At 37.1% G+C, this 8,179-nt stretch overlaps 1 long non-coding RNA gene across 1 annotated transcript; it reads right to left on the bottom strand.

Annotated features, from left to right (window-relative positions):
- Positions 1-200: 200 nt before the first annotated feature.
- LOC150035957 (uncharacterized) lies at positions 201-7,658 on the bottom strand. The gene is made up of 2 exons (XR_016529877.1): positions 1,748-7,658; positions 201-788 (listed from the first exon to the last, which is right to left on the bottom strand). It is a non-coding gene; the product is annotated as an uncharacterized LOC150035957 (long non-coding RNA).
- Positions 7,659-8,179: the final 521 nt, after the last annotated feature.

Raw genomic sequence — 8,179 nt, 5'->3', positions numbered from 1 at the left:
GGACCTAATAGACCTACAGATCACGAGCTCCAATGATTTGAGATTAATTGGCTAAACTCTTTTAACTAAATTAATCAATATTCGTTAGCTACCAATGTAACAACCCAACTCCCTAGGACTCAAGTTAGGCCGTTACTATAAATATGCATGCATGAAATTTAAAATGACATGTGTTCATAGCTTAATGAAAACCAAATGAATAACGTAAATTAAATAATATCATTAAAATCAAATAATTGAAATCCAAGTCACAGGGTACCCAACAAAAACAAATCATAAAACAAAGGGATAGTTGCAAATATAGACATTAGACCCCAAAGTATTAACATATATAACATATGTAAAAAAAAAAATACAAATATGGCCAAATTTAAATAGTCCATCAGTGATATATCATATTATTGGTAGGAGTCTATCAGTGATAAATCATATCACTGGTAAGAGTCTATCAACAATAGAAGTTTATCGTTGATAGACTTGGGAGTCTATTAATGATAGAAGTCTATCACTGATAAACTTGGCTATATTTGCAATTTTTTTTAAATGATGTTATACACTTGGTTATTATTCCTAAAAATGCTACCAATTGCAATTACCCTAAAAAAAATCTAGAAAGTCTCCTTAAAAGTAAAAAACGCAAATACTAAAACTGTGAGATCCAAATATGAAGACTAGAAATTTAAAATACGAAAATAAATTCTTGAAAACATGAGTGGAAGCATATAACTGATCCCAGTAGCTCGATCACGGATTCCGCTTGTCATTCGCCAACACATCCTTACCCTTACCTAAAAAAATAAGCATGAAAAGGATGAGTATAAAATACTCAGTAAGTAACCCCACTACTGAGATTGGTCTAAGCATCTATATCTTCTAGATGTCATCCTCTAGTGGGATGTATATAATCCACTAGTTATCAAGGAACAACAAATAAATGACTATTTCAGTCCACTCTACCATAGTTTAAAAGAACCCACAACCTCTGGTAAATCCTAAAGAATCCTGTAGGAAACTTGGGAGTCTATTAATGACTATTTCAGTCCACTCTACCATAGTTTAAAAGAATCCTGTAGGAAACACAACTTTTGGTGAATCCCATATGGAGTCACCACCTCTAGTGGGTATCTAACTAGTGGTAAGTGCAACTATCACTAACATAAATATAACATGCGTCATAAACCTAGTCCTACAACATGCAAATACAATCATCATGTTCACAATTCATCCAACCAATCATATAAATAACTATAATATAGACCATGCTAGCATTCATAATATTTTGCATATATAATCAGGAAAACTCATTTAACCTCATGTAATTTAATATAGTCAACCTCTGAATCCTCAAACGAAAGCTGAAATTTCATCGTCTGGCACCTAGACAGTTCTAGTAGTAAGATTACTTACCTCGAAGTTAAATTCAGATGTTAATCCAAGCAAATAGTCTCCAACAAAATAAATCCTAAATTAATTCCCCTAGTCCAAAACACAAACACTCAATTTTAATCCTTGGAGCCAAAACCAAAACATACAAAATTTACTCCAACGATCGCGAATCTGAAGGAACTCTTAAACAAGAGTATCCATGAGTGCGTTCGAATCTTTTCTGTTTCATTGTGACCGAATTACCACACACACATTCTACCAAATAGATATGCATTTTAACATTAATTATAGGCATGCTTTGACAAATAAAATACAACAGATTGAGTAAACGTACTAGCATTCAATCCAACGGAAGCAATACCTCTATGGTCCAAATCGCTCAGCAATCAGTCGCCTAATAGCACGATCGTCTACACGAACGGCAGCACACGAACAAGTAGCAACCGGGGACGACACCACCACTTGAAGCCCTTGGTATTCTCGGAGTGAGAATCCAAAGAGTGGAATGTGATGGAATTGGTAGAGGTAAGAGGAAAGAACGATCGTGTAGAACGACAAGCAAGTTGGAGATAGTAGGTGACTATCGTATAGCCAGGTGCTCGTCACTTAGAGAAAGGTACACGATCGTGTAGGTTTTACTAAGTGATTGTTTAGTAAAGAGTAAACGATCGTTTAGAAAAGCTCAACATGCTAAGCGATCGTTTAGAGAAAGGCAGACGAACCGCGCACACTGAAAAAAAAAGGAACGTGTTATATCCGAAACGTACGAAATATAGTAAATATCGTAAAGGCAGATGTAGTAGGGGTTGCAAACCGGACGATACACAACTTGGTTTTGGAAGATATGGCACTAAAAGTTGTAGAGCTGGTCGTCTTTCATATCGAGCCATTGAAGCAGCGCGTCGGGCTATAATCGGACAATTCCATCGTGCTATGAGCGGACAATTCCGAAGAAATGGTAAAATATAGGTAAGAGTTCTCGCAGATCTCCCTATTACCGGGAAACCTACAGAAGTCAGAATGGGAAGAGGAAAAGGAAATCCTACGAGTTGGATTGCTCGTGTGTCCACGGGACAAATCCCATTTGAAATGGATGGTGTGAGTTTGTCAAATGCTCGACAAGCCGCTACATTAACGGCGCATAAACCATGTTCGTCAACCAAGTTTGTTCAGTAGTCGTAACGTAATTAATTGGTTAGTGGGGCCGGGATTCAATTGAGAACGCGTGCGATAGTTTAGGCGATAGGCGCTATCACATAGGCTCTCAACTAAGGGATCGTGAAGTTTTCACATCGTAAGCAATTTTTTCGAACTCTTTGCAAAATGAAACCAATTTTCATTTTATTCCTCAGTTACAATAACCGAAATTGATTTTCCTATTATCACACGATTCAGGAGAAATTTCCAATCAATTATCATATAACCAACTAATTAATTAATAAATGAATATAATCATATTATATTCTTAACCTATAGTTTGATATCATATATCTACTATAGTAATTTTTCCTCTACTTGATATAAATCATATTTATATCTAACTTCCTCCAAAATAATGTATCTCATACATTTAATCAATTATATCATATATAAATAACCAGTTCAATTATATCATATATAATCGAACTCCCTCTTGTCAATTTGAACATTTCAAACTGACCCAAAAACTGATTCTCGACTTTATCCAAGCTACCTAGGGGACCTTATGGACCTGTGGCTCGAAGCTCCAACGGTACGTGAATAGCTGACTAAACTCTTTAGCCACGAGATCCACCATCTGTTAATTGTCAGGCATTCCATTAAAAACCAACATCTGAACTCTTCTCACCACAGATATATTTCTGTGTCCATCAGATATAACCAATCATGAGTACGATGACCCTTCACAGATGCTCGTAAGTACAATTGAGCCAATTTACCGTTTTGCCCCTATAGTTACATCTCACTCCTTAAGTACCACTGATTCCTTTAATGCACAATACAACATAGTTCAACTATGTGTGAACACCTCTCGAGCCAAGAGAAGGTATGTGGCGCCACATCGTTCAAGCCCTGAAATCAGCCCTTAAGAGAGCTATCTATCTACTTGCCTCAGCTTCAGGGAATGAGTGAATTCCATCTTGTGTAGCTGAGTTCTCAGCTCCCAAATCAGACGAATCCCCAAAATGGTAGGTTTGAGTCGATGACCTGGCCACTCGCACCCATACAAATCAAAGGACCACCCTCAATGGCAGAAGTTTCCAAGTCACTCAAGATTGAGGTCATGTTACCTATGGTCATCCTAGTGAAGTGAAGTCTCTGTCACGAATGTTGTTATATAACAAGACATTAATACTTCGTGGTCAGGTCTTATACAAACTCTTTGTATAGGACGCCCCCGCTCGCATGTCCCCTACACAAATGATTAGGATTAGACCATCTGTGATAAGTCACAACACTTGTGACCATTCCACAAAGCGGGCTGCATCTGTAGAATTACCAGGATAAGGTTTCCCTCCTATATCCATATACTACAGACCATTTTGGTTATCACTTAAGACATGATCCACTTGCATGTCACCACATACATGCTTAAGTTACGTACAGATAACCAGAGATTTTAGGTTTATTGGTTTGTGGTAAAGCAAATAAAACAAACAACTGAGCAAAATCAAGAAGTGGAGTAAAATATCATATATTATACAACACAAGCGTTTGTACAAACTGTTTTCAAACTACAGGACACGAGACTTTAGGGCATCAACCCCAACAGAATAAAATTACCCAAATGAAACTTGATCAATAAACACTCCCAAGATTTCAACTCCAAAATCTCCTTTTAGTCAGATTCTAATTCCAACAGATGATGACTTAGAACATTCAAAATACCAAAATTAAGCCAACATTTAATTCAATAATTAGTGGGTGCCCAGAAACTAAGAACAAGGACCACAAACATTACCAAATTCTTGCTCACTCTTGTATCGAACCAAACAGACAGCAGCGTCCTTCCTTCCAAATCTTGCTCTAAGATTAAACCATGATAAATATGGACAAATCAAATTCAAAATTTAGTGGGCGTCCCATAATTATTCAAGAAACTCAACCAAACAAAATGGATCTTACCCCAAATCCAAACTTCGACAAAACAAGGGTGACCGAAATCTACGCAGTAGACCATCAACGGCTGGACGGACAAAGAAGCGTGAGAGAGAGATCGACGACTGGATTTAAGTTGATCTACCGGTGGCGATGGGGAGAGAGGGAGAGATCGATCGGCAGCGACAATTGATCTACACGTCAAGTAGCGACATGGACGTGTAGCGATTGGCGGTGAACAGAAGGTGTGGGCAGCGCAAACGAAGGCAAGAGAGGCTGGCTAGAGGCGAGCGGCGACGCGAACTGCTGGGCGAAGGAACAAGCGGTAGTGCAAAGGGAGGACGATAAGTGGCGCGCGGCCAAGGGCGACTGATGAGTGGGAGGGTTGGCAACTGAGAGGTTTCGAGGGGGGAGGAGGGGGTCACGTGAGGGATTCACGAGGAAGGGAGAGATTTTCTTTTTCAAAAGAAAAAATGAAAGGTTTTTATTTTATTTAGTTTTTAGTTTAAAAAATAAATAATTTTATTTTATTCTCTATACTTTATTTTATTTTATTTTATCTCATTTCATTCTTTCCTTCAATACACAAATATATATATTTAGAATCCTTTCCTCTTCCTCTTCAAAACCAAATTTCAAAATTAAAATAATTCTCCCAATATAACTTCAATTTTTTCATTAACTTAAAAATCAAATTAATGCGACATAAAATCCAAAATTTCCTTTTAAAAAAAATTCAAAATAACAAAAAGTCCTCAAATATTACAAAATTATTGAATTTAAATTACAAACACTCGAGATGTTACAATCTTTCATCCTTAAGAACTTTCGTCCTCGAAAGCTCATTCCTGAAAAAGCTCTAGGTATTGGGCTCTCACCTCATCCTCTCGCTCCCAAGTAGCCTCCTCGAACTGGTGATTATGCCACAGAACTTTCACAAGTGCTATCTCCCGGTTGCATAATGTCTTCACCTCCCTGGCGAGGATTCTTATAGGCTTCTCTTCATAACTCAAGTTCTCATTCAACTGTAATGGTTCACAGGCCACTACATGTGATGGATCTATTACATACTTCCTCAGCATCGAAACATGGACAACACCATGAACTGAAGAGAGTGATGGTGGCAACACTAACTGATAAGCTAAAGGACCAAGTCGTTCCAAAACCTCGAAAGGCCTATTAAATCGTGGACTTAGCTTTCCCTTTCTTCCAAACCTCAGAACACCTTTAATAGGTGCCACTTTTGAGAACACTTTATCACCAATCTTAAACTCTAGATCTTTACTCCTAACGTCTATATAACTTTTCTGTTTGCTCTGATCTATTTGCATACGAGCTTTAATCTTATGTATTACCTCATTCGTGGTTTGTACTAACTCAGGTCCTAGCAACTTCCTCTCACCAACCTCATCCCAACATATCGGAGACTTATAACTCTTTCCATATAGGGCCTCAAATGGCGACATGTCGATGGTGACTTGGTAACTGTTATTATATGCAAACTCCATCAAATGCAGGTGAGAGTACCAACTTCCTGAGAACTCTATGGCACAGGCACGCAACATATCCTCCAATAGCTTGTTCAAACGTTTTGTTTGCCTCAGTCTGTGGGTGAAAAGCTGCACTAAAATCCACTCGAGTACCCAATGCTGATTGAAGACTATTCCAAAAGTTGGATGTAAAATGAAGGTCTCTGTCCGACATGATGGACACAGGTACTTCGTATAGTCTCACCACCTCCTTCATGTATATTTGTGCCCACTTATTTATTGAAAAGGTAGACTTCCCTGGTATGAAATGTGCTAGCTTAGTGAGCTTGTCTACTACAACCCAAATCATAGTAAAACCCTTTACTGTTCGGGGCAACCCCATGATGAAGTCCATAGACACGTTCTCCCACTTCCTCTATGGTACACTTAAAGGCTGCAACAAGCCTACTGGTTTCTGCCTCGAGGCTTTCACTTGCTGGCACACCAAGCACTTCCTGACAAACTCAGTCATCTCTCTTTTAATGTATTCTACCAGTAGAAATGCTTTAAGTCTTGGTACATCTTGGTACTATTGGGGTTGATCCCTAAATCTCGTAGAATTCTATAGTTTGTAATTGTAATATACAAACATTTTATTTATGTAATAAAATATTTGATGTTTTATTTCAAAATTAGTTGCATTAACCACAAACCAATAAACTTACATCCAAAGTTATCTTGTAGCTTAAACATGTATGTAGAGACATACGGGTGGATCATGTTTAAGTGATAACCTAAATGGTCTGTAGTAGATGGATAAGACTGGATACAATGGTCTGTAGTAGATGGATAAGACTGGATACCTTATTCTGGTGACATTGCGAGTATTGCTCGTTTTGTACAATTGTTGTAAAATGCCACAAATGATCTGAACCTGATCATTATTGAGACATGTGAGCGGGGATATTCTATACAAATGAGTTTGTATAAGACAGGACCACGAAATGTTTAGTCTCATTATATAATGTCGTTCGTAATAGAGACTTACATTCCACCACGATGACCATAGGTAATATGACTTGAATCCTAAGTGAGTTGTGAACTCCTGCCTATGAAGGTGGTCCTTTGATTTGTATGGATGAGAGTGGCCAGATCACCGACTCAACAAGCCTACCATTTTAGGGATTCGTCTGATTGGAGAGCTGGGAACATAGACACAAGAAGGAATTCACTCCTTCCTCAACGTCGGGGTTAATAGATAAATTGCTTCCTTAAGGGCTGATTACGGGGATTGAACAATGTGGCACCACACACTCTCTTGGCCCGAGAGGGGTTCGATCATAGTTGGACTATGATTTATTATTCATTAGAGGGATCAGTGGTACTTAAGGAGTTAGATGTAACTACAAGGGCAAAACAGTATTTTTGGTCTAGCTGTACTTACGAGCAATTTGTGAAGGGTCATCGTATTGTTGATTGATTATGTCCAATGGATATAGAAATATATCTGTAGTGCGAAGAGTGAAACTGACGGTCTTTAGTGGAGTGTTCACCAGTTAACGGATGGTGAATCAGATGGTGAATAATTTAAATTAAGTTTAATTAATTATTCACGTATCGTTGGACCTTCAAGCTACAGGTCCATGAGGTCTCGTCAGTATCTCAATGAGTTTTAATGAGAATTAGTTTTTGGATTAATTTGAATTGTTCAAATTAATTGAGAGAATTAATTATATGTGATATAATTAATTTAATTTAATTATATATGATATAATTACTATAATGTATTTGACATATTAAAATATTAAGTATTTATGAGAGAAAATAAATATTTGAATATGATTCAAATATTAATTATATGAATTGGATTCATATGGTTAAAATTAATATAAATGTGATTTATGTTAAAAGTCATTGATGAGAGAATGGTATGTTATATTTGATATAACATATAGTTTAATATATATTATATGATAAGGTAGTTATCATATGAATATATATTAAATAATTTAATTTAATTTAATTTAATTTATTTAATTTTGAATTAATATTATTTGGGAAGGAGTTGTAATTCCCTTCCCCCTCTTTCTCTCTAAATCATGTAAGTGGGTCAGTTACACACTTTCTTCTTCTCTGTGTGATGAAGAAAAGAAACATACAGAAAAAGCTCACAGTGGGTGTTCTGAGATCTAAGGCTCTTCATCTCTTATCCTCTCTCAATCCCTTCCTCACCAAAATAGTCGAAG

This window comes from Benincasa hispida, chromosome 5 (genome assembly GCF_027475165.1).
Source record: "Benincasa hispida cultivar pf3 chromosome 5, pf3_genome.v1.1, whole genome shotgun sequence".
In the NCBI taxonomy this organism is placed as follows: domain Eukaryota; kingdom Viridiplantae; phylum Streptophyta; class Magnoliopsida; order Cucurbitales; family Cucurbitaceae; genus Benincasa; species Benincasa hispida.
This window is presented reverse-complemented; position numbering and strand designations above follow the sequence as displayed.